Source organism: Hemicordylus capensis, chromosome 4 (assembly GCF_027244095.1).
Source record: "Hemicordylus capensis ecotype Gifberg chromosome 4, rHemCap1.1.pri, whole genome shotgun sequence".
NCBI lineage: Eukaryota > Metazoa > Chordata > Lepidosauria > Squamata > Cordylidae > Hemicordylus > Hemicordylus capensis.
In genome coordinates, this window is record NC_069660.1 from 276,850,966 (window position 1) to 276,871,362 (window position 20,397).

Consider the following 20,397-nt stretch of genomic DNA (forward strand, 5'->3'; position numbering starts at 1 on the left):
TGATGTCTTCTTTAGGAGAGACATACAAGCTTGTTGCTTCCTCTTGCTCCTAGACCAACAGGCAATTGGGGTGGATGAGATCAACACAAACTATGCTGTTGAGGTGTCCCTACAACTGTACCCACTTTGGTTCATATTGGTCCGTGCATTGCAAATCTGGGGAGGAAAGAGAGAGAGAGAGAGAGAGAGAGAGAGAGAGAGAGAGAGAGAGAGTATCCTGGGTGATCTCTTAAGTTTACTTTCCTTAAGGAAAGTAGGCTAAAAAAAGAACTAAAATATAACTACCCATTTTTGGAAATCACCCTGTAACGTTTGTATGAATTTGCTAGGCCCATCCACAAAATTACTAAACAGACTCTCTCCATTTTCACGATTGGATACATGCAAATCCATGGTTCAAGCAGCAAAGATGGTAGTGTGTGTGTAGTGGAGGAGCACTAGTATATACAGCTTTTGTCTCTAGATTATGATGTTAATTCTAACAGTGGAATTGTACTGTACTTCTGGGATTCTGTTATTATTATATTGAATGTTATTGCTGGAGCCATTCTTAGAATTCACAAGTTTGGACAGAAATGCTTCAAATTAATAAAATTAGAAAAATAGAATAGGATATCTCTACTAAAACCATATAAAGGGAAAATTGCTTCAGATAATAAGCCTGTGGCCAGGTCCAAAGTGCATGTTTAAAAAAAAATTGTACAGTGCCTAATCATTTTAGGGCTCTTATTAGGGAGGAGAGTATAATTAGACCTGAACCCAAAAATAATTTCAGAGAGATTTTTTCAATGGTTGACATGGTGAAGAAAATTGCTCAAAGTAGTCTTGCTGAAATTAAAAAGGACAAATTAGGCATTGCATGTGGAACATTCTGATGTCCCATTGCGATGTTAATTATTTTTATTCAGAAAGAAATGACAGAAACTTCTTTCATTAATGGTAAGACCTTATCCATACTTCTCTGCAAAAGCACAGATAGTGAAAAAAGCTTCTGAATGGCCAAGGTCCCATGTCGCTGTGGGAATATTCTAATCAATTTGTTGTGTGGTTTGACTGGATTGTCTAGTTGTCTAGTAACTACCTATGCCAGCATTGCAATTGTACCCCCAGATCCCAATGAAGACAGGACATACTTAGTTGGAGTAAATAAGGGCCACTTTATTATTGTATAGTGGATAACAAACTTGCAATGAGGTCCCTAACTAATCAGAGTGCGGGACCTCCTAGTGAGGGCCATCCCACACCAGGGCGAAGGGCTGGGTCCTGATTCGATCAGGCTCCATGACCTGACCACCTCTCACCACGAGGCTTCCCCCGCTGAGGGTGTGTGTGTGACCCACCCCACCCCAAACCCAAGCTGCCAAAGCTCTGAGCTGATGAGTTGTGACACCCCCTGAGTGGGGGCCATTCCCAGCCCTCTGGGCCACCAAAAGCCTGAAGGGCTGTTCCTTGACCCCCCTCCTCACCCAAACTGGTTCTCCAGCCAAACACCGATCCTGAATCTGCCTATCCAACACCCACACTCTTCTGCCAGGTGACCAGTTGTTTTACGATGCCTGCCTACAACCCAGCTCTTAGTCCTCAGTGAGAAGTAGGCAAAAAAAGGTAGCACTCAAAGCCAATCTGGCATGACCCCCCAAAATTCCTACTTGGCCCCTGCATGTGACCGGCTGTCCCTCACTGAGTACTGGGTGGGTGGGTGCCCGGCAGCCGAGAGACTGACGAGGATGGTGGCTGCCGGGCAGGCTTCTACCCGTCCCCTCTCCTGATTGGCCAGCCCTGGCCATGTGGAGGGGGCCAAGATGGTGCACGCCATGCCTGCCTCAGAGGCCAGAGGCACAACCCCACTCCCGCCTCACCGCACGGGGGCGGGGAGTGGCATTGCATGCCCAGGCCCCAATGAAGACAAGACATGCTTAGTTGGGAGTAATTAAGGGCCACTTTATTATTGTACAGCAATAACAAATTTGCAACGAGGTCCCTAACTAATCGGAGTGCAGGTACTCCTCCTGTGTGGTGGCCCCTCCTAGTGAGGGCCATCCCACACCAGGGTAAAGGGCCAGGTCCTGATTCGGTCAGGTTCCATGTCCTGACCTTCTCTCACCGTAAGGCTCCCCCCACTGAGGGGGGTGGGGTGGCCCAGTCCACCCCAAACCCAAGCCGCCAAAGCTCTTAGCCGGTGAGTCAGGCCACCCCATGAGTGGGGGCCATTCCCAGTCCTCCAGGCCACCAAAAGCCTGAAGGGCTGTTCCTTGACCTCCCCTCACCCAAACTGGTCCTCTGGTCAAACACCGATCCTAAATCTACGTACCCAACACCCACACTCTCCTGCCACAGAAGTGGGGCAAACCTCTGTTTAGCTCCGTTTCTTTCACCCAGCTAGCATTTCCTGAAGATGTCATTGCAAGTCCCGGAGGAACAATTCATCCCCCCGGTTGGAAAGATACACTCCATCCCCCCTGTACAGCGCTGCGTCCTTCACCAGTATGTCAGGATGCTGTATAACTGCCCTACCCAAGGTGGTGACCGCTCTCCCAACCTCCCTATTCTCCTCCTTATGTGCCCTATTGAAGCACAGGCTCCCCCCACCCTTGGTCCCTCCAACTCTTCCTCGGAAGCAAGTTAGACCAAACCAACCACATATCCGGCCATCAGGAGGCTAGGCCCCATAAATCTTTGCCTGCAGAATTGGAGCCTTGCCCTGTAGCAAACCTAGGTCATTGCCTCCCAGGTAAGTGACCAAGGCATGTGGTGTCACCCTTGCGGCCACATACTCATCTAGAAGTGGAAGGAAAAGGTTCCATAGCATCCCTTGGTGCCCCATCCAATCCACTTTGCCTTCATTATGGGAATGTGTGAATTGGCCTGCAACAATGCCATCAAGTTTTTCCAGAGGACCTATCCATGTTACTGAGATGAAGATTAGCATTAATTTGTTTAACAAGACACAAGTTGTGGCTAGCTTGATGTGAACTATTCTCCTCCTTCATTATAGTGGAACATAGAACACAGGAAACTGCCTCATTCTGAGTGAGACCTAGTTCATTTAGGTCATTACAGTCTGCTCTGACTAGCAGCAGTTCTGATTTCAGACAGGAATATTTTCCAGCTCTACTTGGAAATGCCAGGGATTGAACCTGCAAAACATTTATTCCACTAATGACTATAGCCCTTTCCCCAATGAAGTTGCTATTCAGGAGGCTATTATTTTAAATAAAGTTTTTGCATACTGATTTTGGATTAATAATAGGTTGGTGACATGTGCTAACTTAGATGCAGGTGGATGGCTCTGGTCTCCAGTTATTGCCTCTGCCCTCTTAAGTCCAGCAGCAAATAAAACTTCAGTCATGCTGCAAATTTCTTATGCATTAAGGATGTCCTGCAGAAGTGCTTCTTAAAAAATGTCTTCTATTTATAAAAAATGTCACCTATGCAAAATATATAAGGAGTACAGTAAGGTTTCAAGCTTGTTGTTTTCTCTCTCAGTGGACCATAATCTTCATTTGCTAACTCCAAAATAGTAGCTATAGCAGCAGAAACACAAGGACCAGAAATACCCTCTCCAAACAATGAAGAAATCTGGCAGATATAAATTTTTGATTTTTTTTTTTTTTGGTAGAGTTTCAGGAACCTTTTGTTAATTCTCTGTATTGACAGAAGGTCAAGAATTCTTAGCAGTTTTCAGCTAAAGAGAAAGGAGAAGAGAAAAAAGTAATTTCTCCCCCCCCCCCTTTTCTAATGGGCAAGCCAGTGTTTCTTAAGTACATATTTAATCAGAGCTCCCACACAAACAACATGTGGTATTTTTTTTTGCTAGAGACTTTCTTTGTGAGATGATGACTCATCATTGGTCTCTTTGCTCTTAGGCTATGGGGTGGTTCTCTAGGGAAATAGGCATAATTTGTATCTGTCAGTGTGACAAGTAAAGTAGAAATGCATATTTCAGAATGCTCAGTTTCTGTTTCTGTTTCAACTGTGCTGACTTAAAATATGATCTTCGCCACGTGCATTAAGAGGCTGGTCAAGAAACTTCTCAACGAATAATCCCCCAACTTTTTGTGAGCTACAGATGCATGTTTTGTATGGAATGAACAAATGACCCTTGCCAACTGACAGCTGTAAATACATAAAACTTTGAAGCTTTCTTGAGGCATGGCTCCAAATGCCAACACAAAATCAATACTGAAAATCAATACAATATATGTGCAGTAGTTATTTAATCATTCTTTTTCTTAAATTATTGCAGTGAGAGACAGGTCCTTGCGGGCAAAAGTTCTATTCAAATCAGTGGAGATATGCAGAATTGCATCCTCTATTGGTTTTGCCAGTGTGTTTGCTGACAAGCTGCATAACTGAATATAGTAATTTCTAACATGTATGTATGTAGTGGAACTGAATGGAATTGTGTTTCCTATAACATCCAAACAAAGTTTTGTCGAATCTACAAAGGATGCTCGTAATATATGGTCGGAGAGTGAGTTCTCTCAGACTATACATTATAGGGAAAGCTCTTATTGGTGTTTGTGGAATAAAAACTCTGTCTTCATATAATAGTCACATAATTCCAGGAAATTAAGACACTGCACAATACAGAAAGACGCACACCTACATGTTGAGGGTGACCCAGCACCAATAAAACCACTACGATTTCTGCCATTGACTTCTGGGCAGTATTGCATTGTTCCTTTGCTTATTGCTTAAATAATTATATGAGATTAAAAGTGTGTGTGAGAGCACGCGCGTGTGTGCGCATAAATGAATGTGGATCATAAACTACCTAATGTTTCCCAGAGCTAGGTTATTTCTAGAAAATATCTTTAAGAATACCATGTATCCAGAATACAGCCGACTTGCATCTTTGTATCTTTCATATCATTGGTATGAAACTATTGATTAATTAAAATTAAAATTTGTACAGATTGATTCAGTTTCTTTTTGTAAAGCTTGTTGGAGATGCCCTAAGTTAAAGTTGAAATTCTTGGATGATGGATTTACAGTGACCAACATACTAAGTGTGTGCCTGCATACCAGGAAGAAGCATTGCCACTGTGGAAAGCTAACTGAGCCCCATAGCACCTGTTCTGCAAGGCTGTGTTTGTGCATGTGAATTTTGTCAGTCTTTTCTCCCCCTGCCCTGTACTACCCAAAAATATGTCCCAAAGTGTTGCTCAGCCCTTGGAGAATATTGTTGGTACAGCGCACCTCCACTAAGAAAGATTAGTAAAATTTCCCCCTTTTTGAAAGGTGTTGAGGAGCTCAGGAATGTCTCTGCACCAGGGACACTATGGCAACACTTCCTTCTAGATTCTGGAGTGATGGTGGTGCTACAATTAAAAATTGCAATGGGTCTGTCCCCAGAAGTCATACAGCAGTCTAATTCTTATGTTCTCAGTTCCTGATTTTCAATTCTTTGAAATTCCATGTTAAATATTTCATTAGCATAATATTTTAATGGTGATGAAAGTTTTAAATTTCCCTTTAATACTATTCGAGGAAGATCTTCATTAACACGAATAGTAGTTTTGACTTTGTATTGGGGGCAGAATTTGATGTATGGTAATAGAGCATGTGTTACCAGTGTGATGTTAGCAGTATAAACTGATTTATGCTCCTGAACCAATTAAGCTAACTTATTAAGATAATTTACAAAGATATTATCATCCTTGCAACTATAGTAAAGTTGCCAGGGATTTCCTCCTTGGCTCTGGAGCTCATAGTGTCCTCAAAGATCGTATGAGTGCAAAATTTACTGATCTATATTTGTACCTCATTCGGAGAGGAATAAGCCCTCCCTCTTGAGATGTTTCCTCTCCACTAGCAGCACCAAGGGCATACTATTTTTTTGGACAGGTTTGTAAATAGGAAGCACACGGATGTTCCCATAAGGCCCTGGGATTATCTCCCTTTGCCACAAGGACCTCTGTTTTTATCAGTTTATTGGAACCATTCTACTATCCTAGACAGTAGCTCATTAATTCAAGCAATTAGTTACAACACCTGACAAAATCTGTCCAGTCTCTGGGAAAGATGTGTTTCTTTCATGAAATGCCTCTTTTCATAAGAAGACTGAAATTTGGATAACACATGAATGCCATGTGAATGAATTGACCTGGATATTTTCTCCCAGAATCTTCATAGGGCTTTTATTTCTTTCCAGACAGTTAATGATGCTTTATCTTTTAACTAACTTGCAGTATGTGACACTTCCATAATTGCTGCAATCTCTGCCAATTATTATATGGAATAAACTAAATTAAGCCTGTTAATTTCTTTTCTCTGTGAGAAAAGCAAAGCAAGGCAGTTTGCGTATAAGCAATCGGCCTGATCTTTTGCACATAAAACCTATCCTGTGATAAAGCAATGTTGCTAGTTTATTAGATGTACTTGTGAGATTGATTTCTTGCAAATATAAAAAGAATGGGGCCAACAAAGTTTCTTGTGCAAACTACAGTATATTGAAATAAATTGGAGTTAAGGGTGAGAAGAACTAAGTAGCTCTGCTCAGTAAAGTTTTGGTAGAAAGCCAAATACATCAATTCTGATCTGCTAGTACTGCTGAGAGAATCACGAAACCAGAATGTTTTCTGAAATTCATTGTAGAGGCCTAGCTAGCCTCATTGCTTGTGTGCTGTTTGGAGCATGCAAAGTAAAAAAAAACAAACACACACACACACCCCAGTAATTTTTACTGTTCTGTGCACTACAGTTGTACACATAAAAGTGTCTCACAAGATATCCCTGTGGATTTTTAAATTTGTTGATTATTATTGGAACACTTTATATTTAGACATTTGCTTTATATTTATATATTTACACAATTTCATTTGAGTAGATAGCGAAGCCAGGGCCACGCCTCAGCCTCCTGGCCTTCTCTCCTAATGGATTGGTACAGAAGGTTTGCATCCCCCTGGTCCTCCTCCTCCTGACATTAGTCCTTTTTGCCTTGCCCCTTGCTAGGAGCCAAAGTTTCAGGTATATCCTTCCCCTCTTCAGTGCTGTTTGTCTCTGCTGTCATTTAGCCTCCGTGCAGCCTGTCTTTCATGAGGACTGATATTTTCCAGGCATCTTGCAACCCTTTGTTTATAATGCAACTCTATACAAAGCCTGCCCATGGCATTGCCAACTGGTCTAGCTACCCTGTCCTCTCCTTGCCATCTGCCAGTAAGTTAAGGTTGAGGCATTTGCTAGTCTCAGAACGTTTCTGCCCATTGGAACCTTAGGTAGTCTTATCTCTGGATGCAGTGACTTGGAATGTGAAGAGCCAGTGTTAACCCTTCTATCAGTTCTAACTTGCCTAATATTTAGCCTTCTTCAGCTGCAAGGAAATTGCCTGTGATGTAAATTATTGCTATCCTGAGGGTTGTAAAACAGATGTATTGCATTTGCAACAAGCTAATTTTATTTACAAAATTCTGTTTCGTATTTGAACTAATGGAGAAGGTACAGTAAAAGCAGACCAAAGCAAGAACAAGGGATTTGTGCTAAATTTTATACTGGTGATGCAACCACAGCAAGATTAACTTTGCTTTAATTTAAACTTTCTAGTTCTCATAATTGCTAATGAAATCTAAGTACTGATGAAAATATTTTTCTTGTGGGTGGTTTTTTTTAAATCATTTAATCACACATTCAGTTTCACCTTCATTATTTTAAAGCTTATCATTATTTGACAGAGGGCTCTTTGATAATTCTAAACATAGGCTTACTTGTATACTTAGTTATACCAATTACATTCAAAACATACTTCGAAGAAAATGCTCAGTTCCATGGAGGCCCTCAGATGTAAATGTTTCTTTGAGTGTTCAACATGCATCCACTTTTTGAATCTGTACTGTATATGCTTATTCATTTAATTAAATTATCCATATGGTAATCTTTCTAGATTCATTGTAAGATTCTTTCTAGAGTTCATATGTTTTAGCTTCGCATGCTAAAGCCATACATATTACAACAAAAAGGCTACCTAAGAGGCACCTTTAAAAGTGGGCAATCAAAATAAATATTGTATTTCTTGTTTTTCTTTCTTTAAAGATGTACTCTTTATTGTTTAACTATAATCTCACTTTCTTTGTACTGTATGTAATAAGCAGGATTTGGAATTCACTAAACACTTTAGCTTTGCTTAAACTATTAATCTCAGCAGCCATTTATTGGTTTGTATGCTACAAAGTAAGAGAGATTATCCCTTAATTAATTCCACTGAGGGATTCAGCTGCCGTCATCAACCACAATAGAGTTTCGTGAATTAATGTTGCATGTCAGATATAATGGAATGCATAATAAAATTTAAGTTAAAATACTAATTATAAAACTTGAAATAATATCCAAGAAATTTGTATATGTTTTGTTAAATACATAAAACAAACAGTTACTAACAAACATGGGCATAATCCATTTAAGTAATTGCATATTTTAAAAAATGTTTGCAATTGTAAAGACTTTAGAAATATCAAAATAGGATTTGTTCTGAATTGCAGTTAGGAATAAGGCCTTGTTTGTAATAATTAGATGCAAGTTCAGTGACCAGTTATACTCCTGTAATCTCTTTGAGGTCTTTGGAACCACTTATTATATTAATAAGTTGCCATTCAATGGTAACACTGTAATTAATGATATGCAAAATGATCATTATAGTATTCATATTTCATCATGTAGAGATTAAATCTTGCATCTAGCAAAACCAGTAATAGTGTTGCCATTTTCCTCAGCTTAGCTGGGACTTCATCCAACCTGGGCATACGAAAGAAAGACACATACTAGGAGTTCATTACAGCTTGAAGTTAGCTCTAATTTTCTTTGGGGGTGTGATTTTGAATGTGATTTGAAATGGCTATATAATGGTGCATAGAAAGTCATATTTAGCTTTCATTTTTTATGGATCAGAAGTATAATGCACTTAACTCTGCCAATATTACCAAAGAAACACTCTTACACATATGTTTCTGTTATATAGATTAATTACATTTACAGCACAATTTCCACTAATGGTATATTGATTATGATCCGACTTTATTTTTTTGTCAATTAGACAATGCAAATGTCTTGTTTAATATTATTATTATGGCTTCTATTTATTGTGTGTGTTCAGCTTATATGTATGAATGTAGTTTTTGTCTTTAAAGAGCTGAACTGTTGCTTTGGATCTCAGACAGCAGAGAGATTCTATCTCAAGTGAAATCAAAACCCTTGGACTCAGGATTTCACTGAGTACATCTAGTAGAATGCTGTGCATTGTTGTAGGTAAGCCGGTTGTCCTTCTGCCACATTTGTGATGTGCTGAGAGCTGGAAAATGTATGTGTTTTCCAGACCTAGTAGACTTGAATATGATACTCATGCCATTCCTGTTGCTGTCATTGGACTATTATGTCCTATGGGGGTAAATCATTGTCATATGATTAAAACATACATTGTCTTTAATACAGTGTAGCCAGTGTAGATAGCTTAATGTAACAGCATGATTGGTACTAGCAACATATCTGCTTGGCTTGCTTGGCCTTTTCAGATTCTACACTAACACAGCAACTTGTGGGACCAATGTGAAGGTTCCAGTGATAAAATAAAGACACAAGTGGTGCATCTGCCTGGCATGTGGCCACATATGCAACATCAGAAGAAGCTGTTGGTATTGCTCTGGTAGTTTCTTCTTTCCTTTGCTTGGCACAGCAGCTGTGTCATTTCACAGAAGTGGGCTGGTTCCACTCTGACCCCTTTGTGTAACATGATATTTTCTGACCCGTTGGAATATCTAGTGATGATGAAAGAAGGCTTTCCCTTGGTCTGCCATTTTGGGCAGCAAATGTGGGGGAACAAGTGGCCGCACTGAGTGCAGCTGTTGCTCTAATGAGAGATTTTACTCACGGTTCATTCTTCCTGGGTAAAACACTGGGTAGAAGGGCAAGGCTACCCTCGGCTGGAGCAACCAGGAGTGGAGGGCTTCCGGCGCTCTAGACATGAGCTGCCTAAGTTACCCCAGGCAGCTTGTGTTGTGAGAATAGTCTTCATGTTTTCTTCATTATATTTAAAAGTAACACTATTATTTGTCCTTTACATTAAGTTCCCTTCCTTTGTCCACACCATGAGCTAGCATTGTGGCATAATGGTAGCCTTTCATTTTTTTCAGTGCAACTAAATTGAGGGTGAGTGGGAGCCATGCTGGCACAGGTCGTCAGGATATTTGGCTTGCGGTGTCATCAATATGCAGATGACACTCAGTTGTATCTCTCTTTTTCATCAGATGCAGGTGAAGCAGTGACTGTCCTGAATCAGTGCTTGGATGCAGTAATGGACTTAATGAGGGTGACTAAACTGAGACTCAATCCAGACAAGACTGAAGTACTGTTGGTCAGTGGTTCCTCTGCCCGTGTGAATGATGTTCAGCTAATGATGTTCTAGATGGGGTTGCACTCCCCCTGAAGGACCAGGTTCGTAGTCTGGGGGTGCTCATTGATCCAGCATTGACACAAGAGGCTCAAGTGGCCTCTGTAGCTCGGAGTGCCTTTTACCAGCTTTGGCTGATATGCCAACTGCGACCTTACCTGGACAGAGATAGGTTGGCCACAGTTACTTATGCTCTGGTAACCTCTCGCTTAGATTACTGCAATGTGTTGTATGTGGGGCTGCCTTTGAAACCGGTCTGGAAACAGTAGCTGGCACAGAATTGAGCTGCAAGATTATTAACTGGGCCTGGACATTTTGATCATATTACGCCAGTGCTTTGTCGGCTGCACTGGCTCTCAGTCCATTTCCAGGCCCAATTCAAAGTGCTGGTTTTAACCTTTAAAGCCCTAAATGGCGTGGGACCAGGTTGCCTGAGAGAGCGCCTTGCCCAATATGTCCCTACCTGCACCTTAAGATCTTCTTCAGAGGCCCTCCTTCAGGTGCCCCTGCCAAACGAGGTGAGGCAGGTGACTACCAGGGAGAGGGCCTTTTTGGTGGTTGCACCCTGTTTATGGAATAGCCTCACCAGTGAGGTTCGCCTGGCTTCATCACTTTGTTCTTTCAGATGCCAGGTAAAGAACTCTTTGTTCAAACGGGTCTTTTAAATTCAGGTTTTTAAATTCGGGTTTTCAGATTTGTTCTGATTTTTAACTAATTTTAAAATAAAATTTTAAACTGTATTGTATTTTGTATTTTTTTCTTTTTACCTTTTTTTGGTCTGTTGTGATTTAATGTGTTGTGTGTTTTTTATGGTATGTTTTAATCCTCTGTTGTGAGCCACCCAGAGAACAATTTGTTATGAGTTGGCTAATAAATAAAGTTGCTGTTGCTGTTATTTTTATGGTGCTAAAGGGAAAAGAACAACTTTTACCAACAGAAGACAATAATGGTCTCTGGCTACATCCAAACTAATGATATCTTAAAAGCTTCATCAGTATGCATTTTCAGCATTGCTGGGATAAATAACAGTTTAGGAAGGAAATCACTCAGAGCTTTATTAAGAAAAGGACTCAGACTCAAATAATGCAGAGGTATAGCAGAAAGCACATCTCCACACTTCCTATCAGAATCACAGAGCAACAGAGCACACACAGGCTTCTCATCTACATACCTGAGACAATTGCTCACCACCCAGAGAACCAGATTATTTTAAAGCCTGGAATTCTCAGTGACTAAAAGATATATAATGGCACAGCAGCGCTTTAACAATATCCCACCTCCTGTTGTTGTTGCACACCTTGTAGTTTCTTAGCATGTTATCCTCTTCCCAAGAGGGTACATTTTCTAATCATCTTGGTTAATAACTAGTGATGTTGTCATTTAATCTTTGGGGGGGGGGGCGGAATTCACTTTTAACCATTTAGTATATTACAAGGATCAGTAAATTATGTGAGGAAATGCCCTTAAATAGAGGAAATGACCTTTCTTTCCTTAAAGGCCTTTCCATCTTGAAGGCCTAATCAATTTTTTAAACTTGGGAACTCCCCCCTCTGTTTTTTTGGTTGCTGAGAAATGCCAAAACTTCCTTACAGAACTTCCGTTTAGCCTTGAACCTGTTGCACTGTGTCAGCAGGTGCCCTCTATGTAGCATCAGGCACAATAGAGACCTGATCTCTCTTATATTTGCTTTTTAAAGCCATTTATCTTTGCATCCAAATATACACTACATCCAAATATAGCCATTTGTTTGAGCAAAATGAAGTTTAGTCCTACAATGTGTCAATATTATGTCTTGACCTTGAAGGATTGGCATTATGATATAGATGTTACTAGGGGGACAGTAGGCCTGGTACTTAAGAAGTTTGTATTTATATGTACAATTTAACATGTAGCATGTGCTAAGGGTTGGAAAATGCCTAGCTGAAGTTCTGCATCTGCTATTAACTTACAAGATGGTTTTAGACAAGCCATCATAAACTTGCTTTGTGAGGTTTTTTTTTAATTTTTAAAGAAATTTTTTAAGAAGGTGGCTTATAGAAAAGACATATAAATTTCCAGTTCCCCATTTTCTTTACCTGGCCAGCCACTGCCACTGACTGCTGCTTCCTCTCTCCCCCCACCCACTTGTTCACCTTTTTTTGCGACTGCCTGCTGTTTTCTCTCCTGTTGGCCTTATCTTTGCCATAAATGAACTTTCCATTATGTTCCATTGATCTTCGCGAGGTTGATGGCATCATCCCATTCCCGTCTCTCCAGAAGATTCCATTATAAAGTCTTGACATTGAGGAACTGCTCCATACACCTTTCAAAGTCCCAATGAAGTTGTGTAGAGTGCAGTCAGGTGTTTAGATTCCAGACAGGTGCTTGGATAATCCGTCCTCCTTGGATAATAATTTGCCTGATGGTCCCTTGCTGTCTAACATGTGGGCATCTATGGGATATTTCATGTCTCTGTCTCTCTTTCTCTCTCTTTTGGATGAGCTGCCACACCTTTCTTAGTTTCTCCTGCTGTGGCAGCTAGATGCATCTGAAGATGGTTGTCAGACTCTCTTTTGGAAGTGTCCTCAAACTGGCACTGGGGATACAGAAATGTTCTGGTTGAGCTGCTCAGTGAGGAGTATGACTGTATGTGTGTGTCAAGGTTGTGAGAATTCAGTTCTCCTGTAGAGCTGGTATTGGTCGGGGGTGGGGGGCACTGCAGATCTACTGAAGTGGTGGTGCTAAAGTTTCATTCTAGTTAAGTGCTTCTCCAACATGCTTCTCCAGTTGCTTGCAAAGAGACTAAAAGCACTGTACTAGCATTAGCATAATTAGTCTGGAGCATACAGAACACATTGCCATCTTCTCAGATTTGGTTATTTGTTGAGTTGTTGTATTGTGTTTGTGCAGTATGAGCACAGTAAGTCAGACTGGATGAGCAGGTGTTCGACAGGGCAAGCCAGACAGTGGTTCGACCTTTAACAGTCAGCTACTTTCAAAGAAGAAGACAGGGACTTACTGATTGTGGGGCTCCATGTTCCCAACAGTGAACTATGGATCCTATGTGGGCCCAAAATGACTCAGTGAGTCAGGGAGCCATGCTTTCTGTGCCATTTTCTCTGTCTCCCTTTCTTCTTCCATATTTGTCTCTGTAAGGAAAACTTAAATGTAAATAGTTTGTGACTATGCATTAGCACTGTTCAGATATTTTAAACACAGAAAAAAGACACTATACTAGTGTACAGCACCCCAAAGCATGCCCAGAAGTCCCACACCCCAGCACTGATGCTCCAGGAAGCCTCACTTTCCCCACGATCTTCACAGACAGCATTTGTCTAGAGAGGCAAATGCCATAAGGGTTGTCCTAGTTGCTTCCATGATCGGAGCCTGGGTCTATTGTCTGCCTTGAAAACAAATGCCCCCAAAATGCAACAATATTCAGATGCATTGAATATTGAAACAACTTCCTCCACAGTTAAAATGTTAGGTCTGTCCATTCTTAAAATTCATGGTACTGCTCTAGAGTAATTGGGATTTGAAATATGCTAGTTCAGATAAAGACATACAAAAGAGAGATGTTTAGGTGCAAAAGTATGTTTAAAAGTGGCAAAATCATATTAGTTTTTGTAAATGAGTTTCCAGTCCTTCTATTAGTTCCATGTTACTGATCACCTTACTGGAGTAATAACAAGTATTGAGGTCCTTCCCACAATCAAAAACTGTGTTCTACCAAGGTTTGGTAGCTGTTTGTGCTCCCAATTTTCAGTTGTGTGGAAGCAAGGTAGGAGGAAAAGCTACCCAGGTTTTCTGCTTTGCTTCCACACAACTGAAATTGGGAGCACACACAGCTACCAGTTTCTCTCGGATAGAATACAGTTATTGATTGTGTCAATGACCTCATCGTGTAATTTAAGAAGCTTAGATTAGCACTGCATTCTAGGCAGTGATAAGCCTAATATACAAGACACAGGGAACATATTTCTTACACAAGTTTATTTTATGTAGACACAATGAAAATATTTTCATGTATTAATGGTACTGAGACTTGATATTGTCATGTGACCACAGAAAATGTGCCTTAACAAAAAATATAAAATGCAGAAAATGTAAACAAAAAAATCATCGTATTTATTTCCAAACAGCAGCCCTAATCCATTAAGAAGCAATTTTTACATGACTTACCTTCCAAGTTCCAGTAATTAAATCAACCTCCATTTCTTTTCACAAATAAGAACTGTTCATATATATTATAACATTAGTAGCTACGTTTGTGTTGAACAGTTTGGCAAAATCCATTTTGCACATGTTGAACAGAGGGGAAGCTTAAGAACTCACTGTGTTGTGAAATATTTTTAAGTGACCTTATCAAATAAACACTCTCTTGTTGAACTTATGTCTTACTTTTATACATGTATTTAGTTACAGTTATGTACATGTCAGTTGCAGAGAGATTGAGGTGTTACAACATTTGCTCAGGCACATAATTACTAACATGCCCCATGCCTGTGGCTTTGATATGTGTGAGGGAATTCACTTGAATCAAGTGCAACCTTGCATTAGGGATGTGTACAAATCAATTCAGCATGTCCAGCCAAATCGATTTGGTGGGGTGGGGAGCAGTACCTTTAAGCAGGTCCTTACCAGCTCCTACACCGCCCTGCTGCTTTTCTGGGTGTAGCCACTCAGTACGCCCCACTGTCATGGGCAGGCTGCTGGGTGAAGCCTTGTGGCTGCATGTGGACTTCTGAGTGGCACAGCGCTGTACCAGAAAAGTGGTGGGGTGGTGGAAGAGCAGGTAAGGACCTGCTTTACTCATACATAAAAGTAATACTCGCCTCCCCACCAAAACATTCGTGCACATCCCTGCCTTGTATACAGCAATAACAACTTTTGGGATTGTTGGTGTTGATAAAGGCAGGTCAGAGCTAGGGTACCCAAAATGGAGCAATAGCATCAAGGCTATTATTTCTTTGAAAATAATGAATACGTTTATTAAAGACAGATACACAGAAGTAAAATGTGGTAGTCTGCAAACTCCTAGAGTGCCTAAACAGAAGCGCTAAACTACAAGATGCTGGTCCTTAAGCAGAGCATTGAATTCCAACACATGCAGACTGGAGAGGAGCCTAACAGAGAAGGGGGTTGGATGGCATTGCAATGATATCCTTCTCTCGGTGGAAGAAGGATAGGCTCATAAGGAAATACAGAGCTGTAGGAGCCTAAGCAGTCAGAAAGTTGAGTTTAGAACTTGCCAGCGGCCCACATTAGGGAGAGCGCCTCAGTCTTGTGAGGAGGGCTTAGAGGATGCTTGGCTGTTCAGAACACCCGTCAGGGGACTCATGCTGATCCCCTTCAGGGAAACCTCAGCCTCCGTGAAGTTGCTGGGAGAGGTGAAGGATCCAAGTCAGCAATAACTCTGGTGTACTAGAAGCTAGCTTAGGACCACCAGTCCTCCAGCAGAAACAGATTCAAGTGAGGGAACCCAGAAATCATTTGACCAGATCCTGGTTATCAATCCTGGTTAAATGCTGTTTAACTTCAGCCATTTGTCTGGAATTGCCTGGAAATTCTGTGTTCTCCTATCATGCTCAAGAGGAATATGCGGCTTGGCAATCATAGTTAACTCTTTAACCACAGTTGTCATCATGTGTACATGGCCTTTGATGGATGTGTAGCAGTTAAAAACCATACACAATTATATCTAATGCATGTAAAGTTTGCAAAACATATTTTCCATTTTAAAGAAAAATTTAAGCAGCTAGAAAATGCAAATTTATTATATAAAATCTACTAACTTCAAATGTCCAAATAACAGATAACCATTTGTTGAGGTTACTGACAATCTCTGCAGCTAATTTGTGTATGTGACTCTTGGGGAAAGTATTGCAATAGTTTAAAACTAAGATGGCAGTAATTCTGCTGGAAAAAGAGCTAAGAAGTAAACATTACTTATTTATTGATATACTTCTGTGTACTAATATAGCCTCACTAAGTAATATTTATTGCAATATTTATTGTTCCCTATTGTACGAATATTAAGATATTAATGCAACCACAATGGTAGGTTCTTAATACCCTTTGTAACACGGTGCATTAGTACGGTGGGGGAGGTTTCACTAGACCAAGAATAGAAATATCAACATTATTGACAGCCTATATAAAATATTAAAAATACAAAGAGATGATTGAATGGATCTTATTCCTCCTGAAACAAATCAATTAAGTGGACACCCTTTGGATGTCCAGAATATTAAAAATAGATTTGTAATAGTGTGACTAATTGGCCTTGTTGTATTGCAGTTGAAGTTAGCAGAAGTTTAATGGGAACTAGTGGCTTTTTCTGACTTGAATGGGACTGCAATATAGTGAAGCTATTCTGACGGTTACCAGAAAGTGGGCTAAGGGAGCCTAGCCCACTTCCTGGTGATTGTCGGAACCACTGGGCTTGCAGGAGAGCCCGGTGGTTCCAAGGCAGCTAGCCTGCCTAATTCCCCTCTCCTTAAATGATGTTAATGAAGCAAGCACTCCATTAACCTCGTTTTTCTGCTCGCATTCTGCTGTGGCGCGCGGCAACACATGAGTAGACCCCTGAACGGGAGGCTATAAGCCGCCTCCCAGTCTCAGGGGTCCCCCCAGGATGAGCTTAAATATTTCCCTTTGAAATAAATGGATTTTAGAAATGTTTTGCTCTTGCTGGACTTTTCCCAATGTTTTCTCTTACGCAGCACATTTCTGGAAGCCTCTTACAGGAAAGCATATTAATAAGGAAGTAATATTCTAATTTTATTGCTACATAAAAACAAGTAATAAAAATGCCAGTGTTATTTTGTTCCTCTTTGCTTCTGTTTTAGGCTCCTAGCATGGTGTTATGCTGAGCAGAGAATTCCCCATGAAGTTTACAGTAAATCATATTATAGGGAAGCAGGATTTTTTTTGGTAGAATACTTTAATTTGGTGTCATTGTCAGGAGGAGCATTTGCTTATTAATTTCTCCCAAACCAAAATTGTGCACTTCAATAATAGAGTTAAAAATGTCACTTGGTCTTTTGATGGTCATAGAATTGAACAAGTGAAATGTTTTAAATGTATTGGGCCTCTATACAATTTTTGCCCCTCTAGAGAAGATTCAGTCAGGTTTTCTGAGAGCTCTTTTTTCTGCCCTAAGGTGCACTGCTAAAGTGGTGCTTCACCAGGAGACTGGTCTGCTATAGGTAGAGGCTAGGGCCTGGCTGCTAATTACTTATTATTGGTTGAAACTTCACCTTCTACCAGTAGGACTTATACCCCTATTCTTGTTGGTTAATCCTCAGCTGCCTTGAGTTTGGGGATAGTCAATAAATCTCTTGCTCTTGGGTTAGCTCCAGATTTTTTACTTGAAATAGAACTTGTGAGAGCAAAAAATTTGGTCCGTCTGTGACTGGAGGATATTGAGTTGCAGACTGAGCAACTCTTTTGTCTGGGCCTATAGGTCATTAAGGGTCTGGGCGGGTTTTTCTTCTGCACCATATCTGACGTTTATCATCATTTTTTTCTAAATTTTGATGGGATTTTTCTAGATCTTGCTTTGATACTTTTCCGTCAGCTATTCTCAGTGGGAGGTTCCAACATCTACCTATGGAGGCCCAGCTTTGCCCCTGTAGTTCTGGCAAAATTGAAACCATTGCTCATATTTTATTGCATTGTAGGTTTTATCAGGATATTAGGCATTGTTAGATTTTTTCCCCCTTGTTAGTTGGGTTCCCAGGACATCCAGATGATTTTTAGTCAAATTTTTACTTGTGGATAATGATGCGACTATCTCTTACATTGTAGCAAAATTCTGCTATGTAGCCATCATGATGTGTAGCTCCCTAATTGGCTCTAAGAGGGGAGCTCAGACTGCTTATGAGACTGTTGCACTGAAGTTGTTACATTTGGTATTCTCTTAACTGACATTGTTCTTCTACTTGTTCTCTTATTACTGTAATTTTTAGTTTTATTGTTGGTCAATGACTCTAAATAAAATCTAATCTGATCTTAACTTGGTGAGTGATGAACATTTGGTTTTGGCTGCAGGACAAATTTTGCCATTCTCTTGCAATCCTGCTTACTAAAATTCATCAAATAATCAAGTAAGGAAAGTACAATTGTGAAGTGGTCCCTTTGATTACTTCTTGAACTAGCATCCTAAAGTGCAAGTGGACCTCCATAGCACATTTATACTACCAGTGTTGTGTGTTTGGAATGCTGAATGATTACTTTATTGAAATTGTTCAGCTATAAGGCCAAGTTAAAGGCTTTAGCTAAGGCATGGAGGTGGCATATGACTTTGAATGCACTTCTAAAATGGCCAGGCAAATGAATATGAATATGACAAATATTTATATACCGATTTTCAACTAAAGTTCCCAAAGCTGTTTACATAGATATAAATAAATAACATAACAAAATAAAATTGTTCCTTGTCCCCAAAGGGCTCCCAATCTAAAAAAGAAGTATAAGATAGACACCAGCAACAGCAAATGGAGGGATGCTGTGCTAGGGATGGATAGGGCCAGTTGTTCTCCCTCTGCTCAGTAAAGAGAATCACCATTTCTAAAAGGTGCCTCTTTGCTCAGTTAGCAGGGGATCTGTGACCTTCCTCCTTGATAGACTGTGCATTTAAATCTCTTTCCTAAATGTCTTTTAGGTGTTGTCATCACTCCCTGAATGTTATAAAATTAAACCTTCTTGTACAGGTAAGTAGGAATCAATGCTTATTCAATTACCATTTTGTTTTTTGTCCCCTTCTAGAGAAGCTCTAAGTGGCTCTTTTCCCTGTTTCCCAGTCAGGATGTCAAGAGTCTCCTGGTGTTTTGTCTGTTTAAATGGTCTGTCATATCCCATTATGAAACTGTATTAAGAGTCTTTCAGGCAGCCATGAAGAAAAGGGCTCACTCATTTTGTTCCTCCTCCTGGGGAGAAGATCAATGAAATCAAGCTGTTACTAGACCAAGATGTATGCAGTTGGGAAAATACCCTTGATGGGCTGGCAGGTGCACCCCCTTTCCGATCCCCCCCCCACACAAACACACACGCAGTCAGTATTCTGCTTAATCCATCACACCTTCACTTTACCTTACCTTGGTGTCTCAGCTGGATCGGGGCAATTATAATTCCTTTCCTGCTAGTCTCTGAGGATACTGACCTGATCCTTTTTCTACCTCTAAAACAAACAAACAATTTGGTAACTTAGTAAATATTAAGGCCCAAACTTTCCTTAAGCAGACAGTGGAGAATGCAAGAGATAGACCTTGCTGATCTAAATTGGGATGACTGCAAGAAACATCAGGAAAACTCTTAAGGCAACTGAGCTGCAGTGGTTCAGAGTTATGAGAGCATCCAAAAATCCATCAACTACAGGTACAATATAAGGATAATGACAGACTATTTCTAAATATAACAGTAGTGTCAGGTTCCAAGACTTTCAAGAGAGACCCAAGGTGGGTCAATAGATTAGTGTTATATTTGGACATGGGGGGGACACAGTGAGCTTTGGCCACTATGTGGCCTTGTGCAGCCACTCTCTTTTGTCATAGCCGATCTTACAAGGATGTTCTAAATGAGTCAGTTTGTACATTTATTTATGACATATCTTTTATTAAATTCTTTGGGCATGGGGGGAGAAAAAATATTATTATACAAAAGCCCTTTGGTCAGTGGGACTGCTGAACCATGCGGGACCTTCTGAACCAGTTTGATTGACAGTAAGTCTCCCCACTATGTCAGACCTGGAGCCTGACCCTTGCTGAGAGGAAGTGTTGTTCTCTATATCAGTTTGTACTTGGAAATTGGTCTTCAAATAGCTTACAAAAAATATTAGTTAGAAAGTGAAGCCATTCACACAACCTACCGGGAAGGAAGGGGGAAGGCTTCCCAAACCTTTCCTTTCTCCTCAGACAATCGTTGTTTTGTTGGTGGGAGCATGCGCCATGCCCCCACACAATCAGCCCTGCTCCGTGCAGTGCGGAGCAGGGCAGATTGATCTGAGGCTGGGATTCATTGTCCCGACCTCTGTAAAG

General features: G+C 40.6%; 1 protein-coding gene across 8 annotated transcripts in view; it reads left to right on the forward strand.

Annotated features, from left to right (window-relative positions):
- RALYL (RALY RNA binding protein like) overlaps positions 1-20,397 on the forward strand; it is a 466,710-nt gene that overhangs the window by 39,147 nt on the left and 407,166 nt on the right. For 2 of the 8 annotated variants that reach the window (XM_053247052.1, XM_053247053.1), the window contains exon 2: positions 10,236-10,422. The exons of 5 other annotated variants lie outside the window; for them this stretch is intronic. The gene's annotated coding sequence lies outside the window, so the exon portion shown is untranslated. Of the gene's footprint in view, positions 1-10,235; positions 10,423-19,049; positions 19,075-20,397 lie in introns of those variants that run through there. One more of the 8 variants, XM_053247054.1, reaches the window with a different exon arrangement.